General features: G+C 44.8%; 1 protein-coding gene across 1 annotated transcript in view; it reads right to left on the bottom strand.

Moving 5' to 3' along the window:
* KCNK1 (potassium two pore domain channel subfamily K member 1) overlaps positions 1–21,446 on the bottom strand; it is a 67,632-nt gene that overhangs the window by 6,136 nt on the left and 40,050 nt on the right. The window lies entirely within an intron of this gene.

Raw genomic sequence — 21,446 nt, 5'->3', positions numbered from 1 at the left:
AGTGGTTAAGAATCCACCTGCCAGTGCAGAGGACACAACTCTGATCCCTGGTCAAAGATGCCATATGCTGTGGAGCAGCTAAACCTGTGGGCCACAACTACTGAGCTCGTGCTCTACAGCCCAAGAGCCACAACTCCTGAGCCCCCGTGCTCCAAGGACTGAAGCCTATGCGTGCTACGGCCCGTGCTCCCCAGCAAGAGAGGGCACCACAATGAGAAGCCCTGCACTGCAACTAGAGAGCAGCCCCACTCAGCAAGGCTAGAGAAAGCCCGTGTGCAACAAAGACCCAGCGCAGCCATAAGTAAACAAACAGTACTTTTAAAAAAGAAAGAGGAAGAGGAAGATAAATGAACATCAAAGGATGCTGTGTCACATGGCTGAGCACTTCTTCCCAAATATTTCGTTCAATTATCTGGTTAAATGGCACATTTAGAAACTGTACTACGTCTCCCCCTTGTCATTTCTGTTTCAAGATGCCACAGATTCCCCAAAATCCACATATTAGGGCCAGTGGTCGCAACATATTTCTCTTTTATTTTCTACTAGAATTGAGACATTCCCAAATCAAGCCAGTCAAGAGATGCTTCATCTGATAAATGCTAGCAAAAGAGAAGCCAGTGAACTGTTTTTAAAATTTCACAAGGCCTTCATCCTGAAAGGACTAACATGTCTGAACAAGTCAGTTCAGGAAAAAGCCAACTAAATGAATTTTCTTTTTTTGTGAAATTGGCTTCTGGGGAAAATAAACAAAACAAAACAAAACAAAACCCCACTCATGGGGTTACAACTGAAAAGTGGTTTTCAAATCTGATTTCTATAATATATCCTGCTTAGAAAGAACTCAGAAAAAACTTCAGCTTCAGACCTCATGATTGTCTGCTTTCTACCAATTTCTAGGTGAGGCCCTGGTCTATGTGGCTTCTAAGAGACTGCTCTGGTTATTCCCATGCATGACCTCAGCACAATAGTCAGGGTGGTTAATCCTAGAAGGTTATGGATGAATAGGGAGTCTGAGGAATCTACTAAATTTGCATCAGTTTGAACATCTCCACCACCCTTATGGCAGAAAGTGAAGAGGAACTAAACAGCCTCTTAATGAAAGTGAAAGAGAAGAGTGAAGAAGCTGGCTTAAAACTCAACATTCAAAAAACTATGATCATGGCATCTGGTCCCATCACTTTATGGCAAATAGATGGGGAAACAATGGGAACAGTGAGAGACTTTATTTTCGCGGGCTCCAAAATCACTGCAGATGGTGACTGCGGCCATGACATTAAAAGATGCTTGCTCCTTGCAAGAAAAGCTATGACAAACTTAGACAGCATTTTAAAAAGCAGAGACATTACTTTGCTGACAAAGGTCCATATAGTCAAAACTATGGTTTTTCCAGCAGTCATGTATGGATGGGAGAGTTGGACCATAAAGAAAGGTGAGCACTGAAGAACTGATGCTTTGGAACTGTGGTGTTGGAGAAGACTCTTGAGAGTCCCTTGGACTGCAAGGAGATCCAACCAGTCCATCCTAAAGGAAATTAATCCTGAATATTCATTGGAAGGACTAATGATGAAGCTGCAGCTCCAATACTTTGGCCACCTGATGCAAAGATTGAAGGTAGGAGAAGGGGACAACACAGGAGATGGTTAGATGGCATCACAGACTTAATGGATATGAGTTTGAGCAAGCTCTGGGAGTTGGTGATGGACAGGGAAGCCTAGCGTGCTGCAGTCTCTGCGATTGCAGAGTCAGACATGACTGAGTGACTGAACTGAACTGAACATCTCCACACGTGTGCATTTTTCTGTAAAGAGATGCCAAAGCTCAGGCGTTCAGAAGGATTGAGAACCACTGTTCTGAGCATTAGTTCCCGAATCTATCTGGTCCTCGAACACACAGCTGCTCCTGGAATGCTTCGGTTGATTCCAGGCACGGTTAAAGAGGGAGATGAGCCAGTTAGGGTTTCCAGAGAGTAGTATGGAGGATGGAGAAAGCTTGCTGAATAATATTCATGCAAAAGAAAGAAGCATGAGAAATGTGAAAGCTTTACTTTTGAGGAAAAAAATTAGAGGAATTAAGAGTTTGTGAGTAAAGCAGTTCACATCACAGAGATTGGGGCCAATTGGAGCCAGGCCAGGCATTAATGAGAAAGGATATTTTAATGGTCAGAGATCTGGAAATAGAATAGGATAATGAAATTGTGGTTAACATAACAAAGGCAACTGGAAAGTGATTCACAAATTTGGTAGTGAACCTCTGACAGAACGTACCAGGAGACAATGGGAATCAAGCACAGGCTGTAAAGGATGGATTACTTTGGTAGCATTTTTGCAGAGAAAACATAAGATTGGCTAAATCTGTTAGACTACCAAAAAGTCTTGAAGCCCATGATTTTATTACTGTTTGGTGGCATTGTTATGAATTATCTTCACCAAAAGTGTAACATTCCCATATCACACAGCCCACCTCTTCTGTATATCATTTGTTTCAATAAACTACATGATTTCAGTAATAGTAGGGGGAAAAAATAATTTCTAGCCTTAAAATACTTTAGGCTATCATTTTTATTCCTAAATGACAACAGAATTAGAGTTTTATTTATCAGAATCTTATTAAATTTACTAAAATGTCATCTCCAAGCAATTGGCGATAATCATTCCAAGACTTTAGGATGGCTCTCTTTGGTAATGCCTTATCTCGGTCAGTAGTATGTTCCCACTAAGAGATTAAATATCATTGAAGTGCAATGCTTCTTGAAAGCCAGTTTCTCCTTCTGTTTGCATAAATAATTTTTGCTGGGACCCCCCTGGTGGTCCAGTGGCTAAGACTCCACACTTGAGAGAGTGGAGAGACTGGGTTCAACCCCCAGTCAGGGAATTAGATCCCACATGCCGCAACTAAAGATCCCTCATGCTGCAACTAAGACCCAGCACATCCAAATGAATAGATAAATATGTTAAAATAAATAATATACAAATAATTTTTGTTAATGGACAGTACAATGGAAAATTTACATCTCATCTGCAGTCTCTACACTTGCAATGCTCTACTGAGCACACAGCAATTTTTTTGCGATAGACAGTTGAATGCACCAGATGGAAACCTTCAGTCCCAGTGAATTGTAATGAAGTGGTGAATAATTTACTCAAGTTATGTTGGTTGAATCCCCAGATAAATCATACAGCAATGCTCATATTTTAAAATCTTGGAACCATGTTAAAATTTTTTACAAACTAGGAAGTAATTAGCAAAATGTCAATACCTTACGTATTTGGTGTTCCTTAAATTTTTCATATAATTTTGGGGCACAATAGATTGAGCATGGCTAGGTCTGCTTAAAAAAGAACTTAAAAAACAGGGTCCCCCCTATATGGGAAAATAATCTAAAACAGAGTGGATATATGTATATGCATGATTGATTCGCTTTGCTATATAGCAGAAACTAACATAATAATCAATCAACTATATGCCAAAAATTTTTTTTAATTAAAAAAAAAGAAAAAAACAGGGTTCCGGAATGAAATTCCCATGTCTGGGTTTCCTGTTATGATTCTATACCTGTAGGGGAGGGTAGGAGATAGGGGGTCAAACTGATGCAGTTTCCCAAGTGACAGTTGCCCAGATTGGCTTCTGTCACTTTATTTTATGTATTTTAATTGAAGGGTAATTACTTTACAATATCGTGGTGTTTTTTGCCATACATTGACATGAATCCGCCATGGGTGTACATGTGTTCCCCATCCTGAACTCCCCTCCCACCTCCCTCCCCATCCCATCCCTCAGGGTCGTCCCAGTGCACCAGCCCTGAGCACCCTGTCTCATGCATTGAACCTGGACTGGTGCTCTACTTCACATATGATAATATACATGTTTCAATGCTATTCTCTCAAATCATCCCACCCTTGCCTTCTCCCACATAGTCCAAAAATCTGTTCTTTACATCTGTGTCTCTTTTGCTGTCTCGCATATAGGGTCATTGTTATCATCTTTCTAAATTCCATATATATACATTAGTATACTGTACTGTTTTTCTTTCCGACTTACTTCACTCTGTATAATACGCTCCAGTTTCATCCACCTCATTAGAACTGATTCAAATGCATTCTTTTTAATGGCTGAGTAATATTCCACTGTGTATATGTACCACAGCTTTCTTATCCATTTGTCTGTGGATGGACATCTAGGTTGCTTCCATGTCCTGGCTATTATAAACAGTGCTTCAATGAACATTGGGGTACACGTGTCTCTTTCAATTCTGGTTTCCTCGGTGTGTATGCCCAGCAGTGGGATTGTTGGGTTGTATGGCAGTTCTATTTCCAGATTTTTAAGGAATCTCCACACTGTTCTCCATAACGGCTGTACTAGTTTGCATTCCCACCAACAGTGTAAGAGGGTTCCCTTTTCTCCGCACCCTCTCCAGCATTTATTGCTCGTAGACTTTTGGATCACAGCCATTCTGACTGGCGTGAAATGGTACCTCACAGTGGTTTTGATTTGCATTTCTCTGATAATACATGATGTTGAGCATCTTTTCATGTGTTTGTTAGCCATCTGTATGTCTTCTTTGGAGAAATGTCTGTTTAGTTCTTTGGCCCATTTTTTGATTGGGTTGCTTATTTTTCTGGAATTGAGCTGTAGGAGTTGCTTGTATATTTTTTAGATTAATTCTTTGTCAGTTGCTTCATTTGCTATTATTTTCTCCCATTCTGAAGGCTGTCTTTTCACCTTGCTTATAATGTCCTTCATTGTGCAAAAGCTTTTAAGTTTAATTAAGTCCCATTTGTTTATTTTTGCTTTTATTTCCATTACTCTGGGAGGTAGGTCATAGAGGATCCTGCTATGATTTACATCAGAGAGTGTTTTGCCTATGTTTTCCTCTAGGAGTTTTATATTTTTTGGTCTTACATTTAAATCTTTAATCCATTTTGAGTTTGTTTTTGTGTATGGTGTTAGAAAGTGTTCTAGTTTCATTCTTTTACAAGTGGTTGACCAGTTTTCCCAGCACCACTTGTTAAAGAGATTGTCTTTTCTTCAGTGTATATTCTTGCCTCCTTTGTCAAAGATAAGGTGTCGGTAGGTGCATGGATTTATCTCTGGGCTTTCTATTGGCTTCTGTCACTTTAACTAGAATAGTCCTGACAGGAGGCTAGCTAACATCCAATCTGGGGCACCACTGTGCTGGATAGAGGGCCTTCTGGTTGTTTTCGTATTTATATATTTCAGGGCCCTCCTGAATCAGGGCCCTCTATGGGCTCCTATTTTATTCACTACAGCAAGTCACAAATGTGCAGTTTCTTCACATGTATCTGATACTTTTGAGAGAAGTGATGCTCACCATTACCCTGCCCATATAAAAAATAGTCTTAGGACTTTCCTCTTGATCCAGTAGTTAGGACTCCAAGTTCTCACTGCCCAGGGCCAGGGTTCAACTCCCACAAGCCATGTGGCATGGCCAAAACAGAAAAAAAAATACTGTCATTTAGTCACATTATTTACTATAGTATGGTACAACATATTCATTTCCCATTAAGTTAGCTTGACACATACTTTTAAAAAAAAGAAAACTACACAAGAAGAATCTCCACCTCTGAAGTCAACCCCGGTAGAGATCTCAATGTTTCCTAAAAAGACTTGCATTTGCAATCCTGGACTTCAGCTTATTCAGATCTCTTTCCTACTAGACTGTGAGCCGCCTGAGCTCACTGGGTTTTTTCCAGTGATTCTGTGGACCTGAACATGAGATGAGACTCTGGAAGGAGAGGGACAGGCGCCTGAGCTCACTGGGTTTTTCCCAGTGATTCTGTGGACCTGAACATGAGATGAGACTCTGGAAGGAGAGGGACAGGCGCCTGAGCTCACTGGGTTTTTCCCCAGTGATTCTGTGGACCTGAACATGAGATGAGACTCTGGAAGGAGAGGGACAGGCGCCTGAGCTCACTGGGTTTTTCCCAGTGATTCTGTGGACCTGAACATGAGATGAGACTCTAGAAGCAGAGGGACAGGTGCCTGAGCTCACTGGGTTTTTCCCAGTGATTCTGTGGACCTGAACATGAGATGAGACTCTGGAAGCAGAGGGACAGGCAAAGGACTGTGTGACCCACACACAAAGATGGCAGGGGAGCGCAGAGCCAGGGGTGACGCCAGAGTCAAGAGGCAGGTCAGCACGTAAACCCTCAAGGCCTGGAGAATGTGAGCACAAGCCACACTGAGAGCCCCAGATTCTTGAATTTAACTTAGAAGCCACATGGGTGAACCATTATGATAAATGGTCATCAATGAAAAACAGGACATGAAAACATGAAATCATAACAAACAAGTGGTGACCTTGGAAAGTACTGTTTTTGTGGCACTAATATCAGTGATACAAACACAGAATAAGGTCTAATAGAACTCCTATATTCCTGCTTACTTGCTAAAACTTTTTTTCACTTCCCGGCCTGTGGGATCTTAGTTCCCCAACCAGGATCAGACCCACATCCTCTGTATCAGAAGGTGGATTCTTAACCCCTGGACCACCAGGAAGTCCCTTAACTGTTAGATGTGGGTAAATCCATCTGGCATTCTGTCTGCAAATAAACACACAATGGCAGAGACACCGGTCAAATGAGATAGGCTGTGCCCTGGCCCAGAGGATGAGTTCGGTTCCTAAGAGGCTAATATAAATGTCAGCTGAACATTTCAATCAAAATTATACACTGTAAAAAGTGCTCTGGGAAACTTTAAAGGAAACCAATGAAGCCAAGGTCTTTTCAACCACCCACTGTCTCTTCAGCTCTAGGTCTCCAGAGGATTATTGTTATGAGTTTGTAGCCAACAGTTCCTGAAATTTTTCTAATCACTTAGCTTCATAGACATAGACTTCCAGAAAAACAGCTGGTTTCTGTCATAAATAGTATATTGCATGTATGGTTGTTCTATTGTCTTCTTTCTGATGACTCTGCTTCAAAAAGCAATTTTTCACTGTTTACTACCCTCTTATTGACCATTTGTTCCAAACTGTCCAATCAAAAATGTTTAATTTTCCAATTTAAATTTTTTACTGAGCCACCTGGCCAATTTAGGGATTCTTATTATGAATGCTTTCTTTTCTAAGCATTAATAACTTTCAGTCAATCCTAAAGGAAATCCACTCTGAACATTCATTGGAAGGACTGATGCTTGAAGCTTGTATTTTGGCCACCTGATGTGAGGAGTTGACTCATTGGAAAAGTCCCTGATGCTGGGAAAAATTGAGGGTAGGAGGAGAAAGGGGTGACAGAGGATGAGATGGTTGGATGGCATCACTGACTCAATGGACATGAGTTTGAGCAAACTCTGGGAGATAGTGAAGGACAGGGAAGACTGGTGTGCTGCAGTCCATGGGGTTGCAGAGAGTCGGACATGACTGAAACTAACACAACAACACAGCAAATCAACTATGTGTTGATGAAATTTTAAAACATACAAAAAATAAGCATGTGCTTATTCATTTTACCCTCACACTAGTAATATGAATTCTATCTAAGTGATCCCAACCATTTCATTTCTTTTCCCTTGCACTGCTTATTTTAATTTTTAAATTTCTTGAATGGTCTTTTTAGCTCTAAAGTTCACATTTACCATGATCTTTTCCATATTCCCTTTTTCATATTTTCAGATTTGTTCCTCAATCTATTTTTAAGACACAGATCCTTATAATGTCTTCTCCCACACACCTCTGCACATCCTCACCAGCCAAGATCACCTTGTGAAGCCCTGCTTCATGAAAATGATTTCTCAGAGGAATAAATACGCTGCAGACACTTTTGCAAACTGTTCCTCCTCCTTTCCACTAGTCTCGCTGAGTTGGTGGATACCTGGCTGTAGCCTGGCTTCTGTTCCACCTGGTACTCAGCTAGAGCCTTACTTGGTCAAGATGCTAGCAGGTCTGCTCGTGCTGGTCAGCCATCATTCAGTAAACTTGCAGGAACATGTTAAATACATGCTGTAGTAGTGCTGCCCAGGAAACAGTGGCCAAGGGCAGTTTTTTCACTAACCATCATAGTTCTACCTGTTTCCTGTGAAAAAGCATCAGGTCATAATCTCTCTACACCTTTCCTAACACCAGCTTGCTCAAGTGGCCATCCGCTGAACACTGTCACTCCATGCCCTCATTAGGTTACCAGAGGCAGAAGAAGGGAGCACATGGCCCATTATCCGATACAAGATCATTACAAGACTAGTCTGGGTTTTTAGTACAGCTTTCCCAGAATTCCAAGCAGCCCCCTGTACTGTGGGTTCTGATAGGAGGGAGCAGACAAGGCAGGGGAAACAGGCTTAGGACTGGTTAGTCGACATACTTTCATGGGGCCCAGCTGTGTGGCGTCCAGCTCTTAAGTAACCCCCTGGCACTAGGGCAGAGGGACAGGATCTCAGAGCAACAGCCTGATAAAGGAGGTTCTGGATTGGCTGGTTGGAATCTGAAAGCACGCTGACAGGTGGGTCTTTTACCATCTAGGAATTGGCTAAGCCTGAGAGGGGCAGTTTCTGCAGGGTCAGCAAGGCCCCAAGATGCCAGAGCAGCACAATAAAAGGACACTTCCTACAGAAGGAGAACAAAACCAGAGCTGAGCTCTAGGAAAGCATGCCCATCGGGCTGACTTACAAGCAGTACTAAGTTTGAACTTATTCTAGCAACCAAACCGGGAAGAACCTAGCACAGTAGACACAGGAAAGAGGAGATGAGCTTGGGATCTGTAGAAAGAGCCAGGGAGTACACACAATTACAGAATCTTTACAATACCCTCTTTTTTGTTCCTTGTTAACTCTCATCTCCCCTGCAGTCCTGGGAAGAGTGTTCCAAAGAGAAAATGAATGTAAAACATTTGGGATGTTCTGACCCAGGCATTTGCTTTACAAGCATCATCTTCTTTCATCTTTATATCAGATCTTTCAGATAAGCACGTACGTTTCTATTTTACCCAGGGCTTCCCTGGTGGATTAGATGGTACAGAATCTGCCTGCAATGCAGGAGACCCAGGTCAGGAAGATCCCTAGGTCAGGAAGATCTCCTGGAGAAGGGAATGGCTACCCAATCCAGTATGTTTGCCTGGAGAATTCCATGGCCAAAGGGGCCTAGAGGGTTATAGTCCATGGGGTCGCAAAGAGTCAGACACGACTGAGTGACTAATACTTTTTTACCAGAAACAGAAACTCTGAGATTAAATTGTTTACCAAAGTCCTAACAGTAAGTGCAAAAGGGAGGCGGGATTTGAACTACGTGTTTACCGATCTTTTATTTATTTCAATTATTTACTTATTTATTTTTGGCTGCACTGAGTCTCTGTTGCTGCATGAGGGCCTTCTCCAGTTGCAGCAAGCAGGGGCTCCTCTCTAGCCATGTGCTCAGGCTTCTCATTGTGGAGGCTTCTTTTTTGAGGCTCACAGGCTCTGGGGGACTGGGCTTCCGTAGTTGTGGCACGTGGGTTTAGTGGCCCCTTGGCATGTAGAATCTTCCTACACCAGGGAATGAAGGTGTGTCCCCTTCACTGGAAGGTGGTTTCTTAACCACTAGACCACAAGGGAAGTCCCTAGTTAGTCTTTTTTATTATTGTTAGTTTCCTCTCTCCCTCATTTTGACCATGTCTTAGAAATTTGTGACAATGAGACAATAAGATGAAGAAAAACCAAAGAAAGCATCAGAACAAGAGTCTGGTTCTTCCAAAACTTCCAATATGCTAAAGGAGGCTTTCTGATCTATTCACCAAAGCATTGATTTTTGCACCTGCCACTTGGAGTGTGCCTTCAGGTTTGACATAATTATCTTGCGGCCATCACTTCCCTGAGGTTTAAAATTCTTAGACTGTAAAGGCTTCCCAGTCATGCGCCTTTACAACAGGGTTTGAAAATCTGTGTAGGCATTTCCCCCGGGCATGGATGCTGTGCAGACATCCAGATTTCTATTTCTTTTACCCACAGGGCAAGTGGGTACCTTGCCCTGTGGAAGGCAGGCTCAAAAGGTAATGGAAAAAGTGCTGGATGACAAGGAGACAACACACCATTTACCTGGCTCTGAATTTCCAACCCCTAGCCCTGCAGGTAATCAGCACTGGTCTTACTTGATCCCAAGCTTGACTCCAGACTGTGGCTCAGACAGTAAAGAATCTGCCTGCAATGGGGAGACCTGGGTTCGATGCCTGAGTTGGGAAGATCCCCTGGAGAAGGAAACGGCTACCTACTTCAATATTCTTGCCTGGAGAAGTCCATGGACAGAGGAGCCTGGGCAGGCCCCAGTCCATGGGGTTGCAGAGGGTTGGACACAATTGAGTCACTTGCACTTTCACTTTGACTCCAGACTCTCAGTGGTTCTAAACTGTTGTATGGTAGAAAGGCGTGGGAGCTGTGGGCACCTGCTGGACTAAACTACTCCTCCCTTTGAAAAAAGTGTGAAAGTGTTAATTCCTAAGTCATGTCCAACTGCTTGCAATCCCATGGAATGTAGCTCACTAGACTCCTCTGTCCATGGGATTTGCCAGGCAAGAATACCGGAGAGGGTAACCATTCTCTTCTTCAGGGGACCCCCAGGGATCAAGCCAGGGTCTCCTGCATTGCAGGCAGATTCTTTATCATCAGAGCTACCAGTGAAGAACTAAAAAGTGTTAATTAATCACTCAGTCGTATCCGACTAAGCAGTGATGTCCTAAGGTTTTATGTAAGGAAAACACAGGTGTCCACTTCCCCTTAATAGGAAAATCTCTGTACCTTTTAAAGGCAGAGGTTCCTGGAACAAACTTCTTTTTCTCTTTCATCAGGCTTTAAAGACTTAGAGGCTCTTGCACATTGAGAACACAGGGAGGAAGGTGCAAACAAAAAGTCCTTTACGGTATATCACACGTGTAAACTAAAGGCCATGGTTTTTTCAGTAGTCATGTATAGATGTGAGAGCTGGATCATAAAGAAAGCTGAGCGCCGAAGAATTGATGCTTTGGAACTGTGGTTTAGTGAAGACTCTTGAGAGTCCCTTGGACTGCAAGGAGATCAAACCAGTCAATCCTAAAGGAAATCAGTCCTGAATATTCATTGGAAGGACTGATGCTGAAGCTTAAACTCCAATATTTTGACCACCTGATGCAAAGAAATGACTCATTGGAAAAGACCCTGATGTTGGGAAAGATTGAAGGCAGGAGGAGAAGGGGACGACAGAGGATGAGATGGTTGGATGGCATGACTGACTCAATGGATATGAGTTTGAGCAAGCTCTGGGAGTTGGTGATGGACAGGGAAGTCTGGTGTGCTGCAGTCCATGGGGTCGCAAAGAGTTGGACTGATTGAGCGACTGAACTGAACTGAAACTAAAGGCAGGGCTTAGCGAATGGGCGGAGGAATATGATGTCCTAAAGTTGAATCCTGGCTTTACTTAAAAAAAAAAGAATATTGGAGTTTATTATTAATTTTATTTGTACCCTATGTTTTGCACCTTATGCAGAATCCAATCATAAAAGAAACTGGACAAATACACCATTTAATAGTTGGGCTTCCCAGGTGGCTCAGATCGTAAAGAATCCACCTGCAATGCAGGAGACGCAGGTTAATCCCTGGGTCACGAAGATCCCCTGGAGAAGGAAATGGCAACCCACTTCAATTATTCTTGCCTGGGAAATCCTGTGGACAGAGGAGCCTAGCAGGCTAGTCCACGGGGTCGCAAGGAGTCGAACCACGTCATATTTGAGCTGGGTAAATTACATTATTTTAATATAGTTAAATTTCCTGAGATTTTCTTTGAGTCACAATACAAATATCTTTTTTACACTGTGAAATTCTTGCTGGCTTTGCTTCTTACTAGTTGTTTGGCCCTGCAAAATTGTACGCCTTCATTTCCTCATTTGTCAAATATGAATAACACTTCCTACCTCCAGGAGGTGTTGTGAGGGTTACATCAAAGTACAGTTGCCAGTATACAAGAAGCAGAGAGAGTAAACTCTCCTATGCATGTTGAAGGAACTAGCTGAATTATCCTGTCAATGTGTACACTCTTCCAGACTGGCCACCAGGCATCCTAGTTAGAAGATGTGTATTCTCTCCTCTGTCTTCTGCACACATTTTAATCTTCCCTCTATCCTTCAAGGTATCTTACAGACTGGTGGTTAAAGCAGTTCCGGGTAACATCCAAAGACCTAACAAGAGCACTCAGGGAACAAACTGATACACAGGAACTTTGTGGCCTCTCTGTGGCTGGGGAGAACACTGATTACCCCAACACCAACAGAAAAATCCAAAGGGCCCCTCTCAATTTTTCACTCCCTTCACTGTAAAGAGACCCAATAAGGTGGCCACTCACCACAGTCGCATTCTTACGGGTAGATCCTACTGGATTTCCATGATTAAAACTATGTGATTCACAACAGCCAGGACATGGAAGCAACCTAAATGTCTATCAGCAGAGGGATGGATAAAGAGGGATGGCACATATATATAATGGAATCCTATTCAGCCATTAAAAGGAAAGAAATTGGGTCATTTGTAGAGTCGTGGATGGACCTAGAAACTGTCCTACAGAGTAAAGTAAGTCAGAAAAACAAATATTGTATATTAATGTATATGTATGGAATCTAGAAAACAGTATTGCTGCTGAGTCACCAAGTCATGTCCAGCTCTTTTACGACCCCATGGACTAGAGCCCACCAGGCTCCTCTGTTCATGGAGTTTTCCAGGCAAGAATACTGGAGTGGATTGCCACTGCCTTCTCCAGGGGATCTTCCTGACCCATGTCTCCAGCACCACGGGCAGATTCTTGACCGTCTGAACCACCAGGGAAACGCAAAACATGGTACAGATGGTCTTATTTGCAAAGCAAGAATACAGACACAGACATAGAAGACAAACATATGGATACTAAGGGAGAAGGAGAGGGTGGGATGAATCGGGAGATTGGGATTGATACATACACACACACACTAAAGATACTAAGGGAGAAGGAGAGGGTGGGATGAATCGGGAGATTGGGATTGATATATACACACACACACTAAAGATACTACACATAAAACAGATCACTAATGAGAACCTACTGTATACCACAATGAATTACTTCTCTGTAGTGACCTAAATGGGAAGGAAATCCAAAAAAGAGGGATGTATGTATAGCTGATTCATTTTGCTGTACAGTAGAAACTAACATAACATTGTAAAGCATCTAATATATCCCAATAAAAATTAATTGAAAAAAAGGTTGGTGAGAACTGTAGGTCCCATGAAATTTCTCTACTAGGTGGTATATTACAATGAAAAAAGGCACAAAATAGTCACACAACCTGTTACAAGCTTAGGGAAGTTTAAGTTCCCTTTCCTGTAGGTACTGCAACAAGCAGTAAGGTTGAAAGGTTGCATGGAGGTAGATGCCACACTCTTTTAGAAGCCAGATATCAACCACTTTCTAGTCCAATCAGGTGACAGAATCCTCAGGATCCCTCGTGAAGTGGCAGAGCATTAAACAGGGCAGAATCCTTGAGCTGGAATGCCTTAGTGAAGGATATCCATTTGCTGGATTCACAGAGATGTTTATACCTCTTCACGCAAGAGCAAAAAAACATCTTGTCAATCTTCATAACTAGAATGAAAAACCATCCATCTTATCCCTGAAAATACACCTAGTCTCCCTTATGCTGATTCATGGATTCTAGTCTATATTTAGGCCCTTGCTGCTACCTCTTCAGGAGAATGAATTCCAAGCTAGGGTCTTTCAAATGCTAACTTCCCCTGGGGTTGTTGTTGCTGTTGTTCGGTTGCTAAGTGGTGGCTCACTCTTTGTGACCCCATGAATTGAAGCATGACAGGTTCCTCTGTCCTTCACTATCTCCTAGAGTCTCCCCAAATTCATTCATGTCCACTGAGTTGGTGATGCCATTCAACAGTCTCATCCTCTGTTGTCTCCTCCTTCAATCTTTCCCAGCATCAGGGTCTTTTCCAATGAGTTGGCTCTTAGCATCAGTTGGCCAAAATACTGGCGCTTCAGCTTCAAAATCAGTCCTTCCAATGAATACTCAGTGTTGATTTTCTCCAGGATAGACTGATTTGATCTCCTTGCAGTCCAAGAGACTCTTCAAGAGTCTCCTCCAACACCACTATTTGAAAGCATTAATTCTTTGGTGCGCAGCCAAAGAATTCTTTACGGTCTGACTCTCATATCTGCACAGGACTACTGGAAAAACCATAACTTTGACTACACGGACCTTTGTCGGCAAAGTGATGTCTTCACTTTTTAATATGCTGTCTAGGTTTGTCAAAGTTTTCTTTCATTCCTAACCAGGGAACTTTATATGGTACCTCCCTGCCATTGGACTACAGATAAACTTATAGGAACACTACCACACCATGATATGGGAATATAAAACATCTTTTTACTCCTCTTAGGGTCTGACAACATGACTGACTTTTCCTTCTAGGAAATCTCGCTTCTCTCAGCTCTGGGTCACGGCCCAGTGGGTGTGGGATCTGCCTCAGGAACTCTTCCACAGGGTGAGGCTCATCTTGCTGCTTTGGTTGCAGAGTAAAGCCACGTGTGATCACTAAGAACATGTGCCTTGGTTACTGGAAGCCACAGAGATTGGAGTCACATCACCACAACATTGCTTGGCCAAAATTTACCAACACAATATGCCTGGGAAAACTCAAAAGCAGGCGAGGGAGGCATGTGGGATGGAGGAGACAAGAATGGGAAGAGTCAGTGTGCTGACAGCTGGCTTGTGGGCACATGGAGGATGCATTATGCAACTCTAATTCTGTCAATAGTTGAAAATAACCTGGAACAACACACTTAAAAGTTAGGGCTTTGACTTGTGGGTGTGAGAACTGTTTTCCAGCTACACAACATCAAGAAGGATATTCTAGATCTTTCTTTACTCCTTGAAATCTTGCTTTGGTACAGGACAGTGCAGGAAGTTAGCACATGAACCAGAAGATGAATTATGACACCAAGGTGTGGCACTCACAAATGTTAAGATACAGCCAAATGTACTTTTTAAATTGCTAACAGATCTGTAACAATTTCTTGGGCTTCCCAGGTGGCACAGTGGTAAAGAATCTGCCCGCAATGCAGGAGATGAAGGTTCGATCCCTGGGTCGGGAAGGTTCCCTGGAGAAGGAAATGGCAACCTAGTCCAGTATTCTTGCCTGGAGAATCCCATGGACAAAGGGGCCTGGTGGGTTATACTCCATAGCTTTGCAAAGAGTCAGACACCACTTAGCAACTAAACAACAATTCCTTAATACCCTCAGATAAAGGGGTTAACACCTCCAATTGTTCTTTGAGAGCACAGAATCCCAGGCTGTAGGCAACTCAGATGTGCAGGGGCTGAAATGAGGAGGAGGGTTCAATTCTAGGGCTTCCTTAGGCGAGCTTCCAGGGGTCCATGTACATCCACTGTCTGCTCCTAGATGGGGGGACACAATTCTCAGGTCCATCTGCCAGGCCGGGGGTGGGGGTGGATCACAGCCCAGGGAGCACCTCCTGGTCCTGCCAACCTGTCACTGATGAGCAGTGTTCCGGAAAATGCTATCTCCTTGAGGCTGGAGGAAGCGCAATACACTCCAACACACATGCTGGGCCTGACTTCATCATCCTGTGAGACTACCAGGGTGCGGGCAGGAGGCAGAACAGATTCTTGGGGCGCTGAGTGCCAGAAGGAAACAAGAGGAATTGAAGGCGGAAACCAAAGGCATGGCAGCCCTCCCAACTCAGCATCAAGGGGAGTGGGACCCCTGAGGGCAGAGCAGGGGAGAGGAGGGGTAAGGGCATTGGGAGTGGGGGGCATATGAAGGGTCAGCCTCTCCCACCCACCACGGCAGCTTGGAGGCCCTCCCCTCAGGGCACCCTCAGGTGGGGCAGCTGTGATGGCCTTTAAGGTGATTTTAGCTCTAAGTTTCAACTAATGTTTGCTGAACTCCGACTGTGTTCCAGGCAGTGAGGTTTGACAACTCCATTTACATTCAGGTATGAATTCATTCAGCTCAAACCATCTCACTCAAAAGAAATCACTCAAAGCTCACCAATCCCCCAGGCCCAAAAGAGGCTCCCTCTGTAGCTCAGGCAGATGGAAAATACAAAGATATAAATGAACGAAAACAGATGACATACCGTTTATAAAGATGACATATTCATAAGGGGATTCAGGTGCCACATTCCCAATGATGAAATACTTGGCTCAACAGACTCATTTTGAATAGAATTTTCTAGCTCACAGATAATAAGCTGGATTTTAGGAGGGGAAAACAGAAGGAAAAAGCCCATCAGAGGCTCCCTCACTCCCTCCAGGTTTAGTGGGAAGATCTATGGGCCCAATCTAAGATCTCCTGGGACTTCCCTGGTGGCCCAATGGCTAAGACTCCACACTCCCAATGCAGGGGGCCAGGGTTCGATCCCTGGTCAGGGAACTAGATCTCACATGCTGCAACTGAGATCTGGTGCAGCCAAATAAACATGAAAGAAACAAAAAAACGCACTTCTTTCCACTGGTTCAATATGTTGTCGTTCAGTTGCCAAGTTGTATCTGACTCTTTGTGATGCCATGGACCATAGCACTCCAGGCCTCCCTGTCTCTCATCATCTCCTGGAGTCTGCACAAGTTCATGTCCATCGAACCGGTGATACCATGCAACCGTCTCATTCTCTGTCAGCCTCTTCTCCTTCTGTCTTCAATCTGTCCCAGCATCACGGTCTTTTCCAATGAGTTAGCTCTTCACATCAGGTAACCAAAGTATTGGAACTTCAGCATCAGCATTAGTCCTTCCAATGAATATTCAGGACTGATTTCCTTTAGGGATGGACTGGCTGGATCTCCTTGCAGTCCAAGGGACTCTCAAGAGTCTTCTCCAGCACCACAGTTCAAAAGCATCAATTCTTTCCAGTAGTTACATATGGATGTATTTGGACCATAAAGAAGGCAGAAAGCCAAAGAATTGATGCTTTTGAACTGTGGTTCAACATGAGCTCCATCCAAACCATTGTGTTCAAATGAGTCTGTCTCCTTTGAAGAGGTAGGTCGCCAGTGTCTTTCATTTTGTGAAAATCCCCAAGTAGCTTCATTCTCACGTTTCTCAACCTCTAATTGCCATTGGATCAAGCTGACAGCCCCCTCCCCACCCCCTGACTAACCCCTCCTGAAACACTCTCTTCCCTTGGCTTCTCCCTTCCATTCAGTGTTTCCCAGCTCACAGACCCTCCTCAGGGTCCTTTTCTGTGGTGAGCCTGCCTGACTTGAGACCTCCAGGACTTAGCCCTCAACTATACTCACTACCAACCCCAAACTATGGGCACCCAAGAGCCATAAGCCAAGTCTGCTTATGACTCATCAGCAGCATCTCATCTTTGAGGCAGTTCTGTCTTGGATGAGCTCATCCAGACACAAGGCTGTAAGTTCCATCTTTATACCTACGGCTCTTCGACCTGGCTGCACATTAGCCTCACCTGGGGAACTCTTAAATACCTTAGAGATTTCATTTCAATTGGCCTGGGATGGAGTGCAGATGTTGGTATATGTTTTTTACTATTGTAATGACTCCCAGGTTTACTTGTTCTCCCCTCTATTCTGGTCACTTCCCAGGTGGCACCAGTGGTAAAGAATTCACCTGGAAATGCAGGAGACATAAGATGCTAACACCTGCTAATGCAGGAGACATAAGAGACGTGGGTTCAATCCCTATGTTGGGAAGATCCCCTGGAGAAGGGCACGTCAACCCACTCCAGTTATTCTTGCCTGGAGAATCCCACGGACAGAGGAGCCTGGAGGGCTACAGTTCATGGAGTTGCAAAGAGTCGGACACAACTGAAGCGACTTAGCCATCTATTCTGAGCTTTTAAATTCATGCCTAACATCCTATTCAAAGTCCCATCTTTAGAGACGTGACACAGGTATCTCAATTAATATATCCAAAAAGATGTCTCCATTATGTCATACTCAGAACCACCTCTGCCCCACCATCACCTCTCACTCGGAAAAACCCAGCCCCAATTGGTGCCTCCCCTAGTCTGCATGCATGCCAAGCCGCTCCAGTTGTGTCCAGCTCTTTGTGACGCTATGAACTGTGGCCCGCCAGGCTGCTCTGTCCATGGGATTGGATTCTCCAGGGAAGAATACTGGAGTGGGTTGCCATGCCCCCCTCCAGGGGATCTTCCCAGCCCAGGGACAAAACCTGTGTCTCTCTCGTCTCTTGCGTTTGCAGGGGGGTTCTTTACCGCTAGTGCCACCTGGGAGTCCCTCCCCTGGTCTAGTCTTCCGTGTTTCAGGTAACAGGACTGACATCTGGTTCTTCAGGCCAAACACCATGGAGATCTTTTTAAGAACTTTTTTTCTGTGTCCCCAACCTCTAATCTATCAGCAAATCTGATTGGTTCTACTTCCAAAACGGGTTCTACATCAGAACACTCTCCATCATCCTCCCTGCTGCTGATGCACGCCACGTGGTTATTCTCCTGGAGCCCTTTACCCACCCCCCACTCCTCCCTACGCTTCCACTCCTCCAGCCCCTGATGTATGCCAAGGCTGTGAGACACTTGTGTTACTTTCCTGTAGCTGCCTTCACAAGTTCCCACCAACTTGGTGGCTTAAAACGGCAGAAAAGTACTTTTTTTAAGAGTTCTGGGAGCAGGAAGTCTGGAACCAAGATGCTGCCAGGGTTGTACAGCCTCCAAAGCCTCCAGGGAAGGCTCCCTCCTTGCTCTCCCAGATTCTGGTGGCCCTGGGGCTCCAGGAAGGTAGCTTCCTGGAGGTCTGTGACCACGTCGCTCCCATGTCTGCCTACAGCTCCATCGGGCCTTCCCTCAGCATCATCTCCTCATCCCCTCTTCTATGTCATTATCAGCACACCTGTCATGGCAGTTAGGGCCCATCCAGGTGCTCTCCCTGTGAGGTGTGTGACCCAGTGACATCTGCAAGGACTCCTTCCAAATAAGGTGATAGGGTCCAGGGTGAGGACACTGACGTACACTTGGGGACCACCATTCATCCCACTCCAGTACTATAAGGTTGTCTTTTTTAAAGTATTGATTATTTATTTGGCTGTGCTGGGTCCTAGCTGTGGCACTCAGGATCTTTTTGTTTCTACACGTGCGATCTAGTTCCCTGACCAGGGACCAAACCCAGGCTCCCTGCATTGGGAGTGCAGCGCCTCGGCCACTGGACCATGAGGGAAGGCCCAAGGTTACCTTCCTATAATGAAAACCATATCCCATCTTTCCTCAGATTAAAATCTTCCAACGACTTTTCAGTGCAAATACTGGAAATACAGCGCAATCTTAAATTCACGGCTATGATATACAGGACTGCATGGACTTCCCGGGTGGTCCAGATGGTAGAGTCCACCTGCAATGCAGGAGACCTGGGTTAGATCTTTGGGTCATGAAGATCCCCTAGAGAAGGAAATGGCAACCCACTCCAGTATTCTTGCCTGGAGAATCCCATGGACAGAGGAGCCTGGCAGGCTGTATAGTCCATGAGGTCACAAAGAGACACGACTGAACGACTAACACTTTCACAGGACTGTATGGGATGTGAACCCCGAGTACTTCTCTGATCAAACTTCCTACTACACTTCCCTAACATCCTACCCTCTAGACACACCGGCCTTTGTCTCCTCTTCAAAAAGTCCAAGGTCTATCACAGGAGCGGCTCCTTTTCTTCACTCAAGTCTCAGACCAATACCACTGCCTCAAGAAAGGGCTTCAGGGCACCCTCGCTAACGTGGTCCCACCCCTTCTCATCACTCTGACGCCACTACCCCATCTCAGTTTCCCGTCGCACCAAATATCATCTTACTTATTTACATACTAACTAAGATGTCTTATCGACTATTTCAAGCCTAAGTGCCTAGAAGAGCCACTTGATCAGTAGGGAGCACTGAATAACCGTTTGTGGACTATATATAGGAGTTCACAGCGTATGTGTTTTAAAAGCACCATGAATGGGAGCACTGAATAACCGTTTGTGGACTATATATGGGAGTTCACAGCGTATGTGTTTTAAAAGCACCATGAATATCCCTGATATGGCCGGCAGTTCTATTGTCAAGACATTCGAACTGCGAAAGCTCCTTTGGGACTGGGACAGCACAGATGATTCTGTTGTCTTATTCTCTCCCTCTGCAGTCTAAACAGTCTACACTGAGAGTGGCTGGGGAGAGCAGGTGGACTCAGACGATGATGTGAGCGATGTGTGTGTGCTAGTTGCTCAGCTGTGTCCAACTCTTTGTGATCCTACGGATTGCAGCCCACCAGGCTCCTCTGTCCATGGAACTCTCCAGGCAAGAATACTGGAGTGGGTTGACATTGAGCTGTGATGTATATGAATTTGACCACATCACATCATGCAATGCAGAGGGGTGTGGAGGAGTCATGACGGTTCCTGCCAAGCTGGTCCAAGACCCCATGAGCAGCCCGAACCGAGATACAAAGTCCGGGTCTCCATGCCTCCTCCCCTGTAAGAGAGGAATTCTGTAAACAAGGAATGACAGGTATCACAGCCTGAATACTCAGTAAGGAAAGAGAAGCACGGCTAGGGCAGAGGTGCAGCGCTTAAAGGGAACCCACTCTGGGGAAAGTGTTTGCTAACAGGAGTTCATCAGAAAACCTTATACTCTAGAATGCAATGTCAAACTATGAACTCAGGTTGACATGAATTCCATCAATGTACAAGTCTTGATGAAGGTAAGGTGAGAGAGGAGAGTGAAAAAGCTGGCTTAAAACTCAGCATTCAAAAACTGAAGATCGTGGCATCCAGTCTCATCACTTTATGGCAAATAGATAGGGAAACAACATATCCCCCATCAAAACCAGTCGCCGGTTCCCAACCACCCAGGGGCGAATAGATTTGGACTACCTGTGACCCAGCAAATGCACGAATGAACCAGAAAGCTCACCCCTCAAACCAGCTTGGGGACGGCTCCACTGTCCACCCACCAGCTGCCTGAGAATAATCCCCAACTCATGGCCTGCCACCACCATGCAGGGGGCACCCAGAGCCCCTGGCTTTGGGAGAAGTGCTCCGGCTCCTTGCTTTTTCTGTCGTCATTAGGTGGAGGACTTATCATCCCTGCTCTGTGCCCAGAGCCCTCGGTGGCTTTCCTCCCACTCTGCCACCCCTCTTGCTGCCATTTCTCACTGCAAAAGGCGAAGGCTCAGACCCCGGGGTGAATGCCTGGGGCCCATCAGTGCAGCCTCACTGCCTGCTCAGGCCTGATCAAAGAGAACCTGGAAATGCTCCCAGAACATCTCCTGCCCTTCACTCTTGCCTGATTTCACATGGCTGCTCCCTTTCGTCTTTCTGGTCTCTCCCCTTACGCCTTGTCTCTGCTCTGTGCTTGCAGCATTGCTGTGCCAACCCCCGAGGCACACAGCCCTTCCCCCGTGACTGTCCCTACCAGGGGCTGGCAGAGGCACCCAGTTCTTGTCCTCATCACCCTGCAAGCCAGGAGTGACCTCACAGCATAGTTCTGGATAATCAGAT

The sequence above is a fragment of the Bos indicus genome, chromosome 28, assembly GCF_029378745.1.
Source record: "Bos indicus isolate NIAB-ARS_2022 breed Sahiwal x Tharparkar chromosome 28, NIAB-ARS_B.indTharparkar_mat_pri_1.0, whole genome shotgun sequence".
In the NCBI taxonomy this organism is placed as follows: domain Eukaryota; kingdom Metazoa; phylum Chordata; class Mammalia; order Artiodactyla; family Bovidae; genus Bos; species Bos indicus.
The sequence above is the reverse complement of the archived record's forward strand: the minus strand, read 5'-3'. Positions and strand labels throughout refer to the sequence as shown.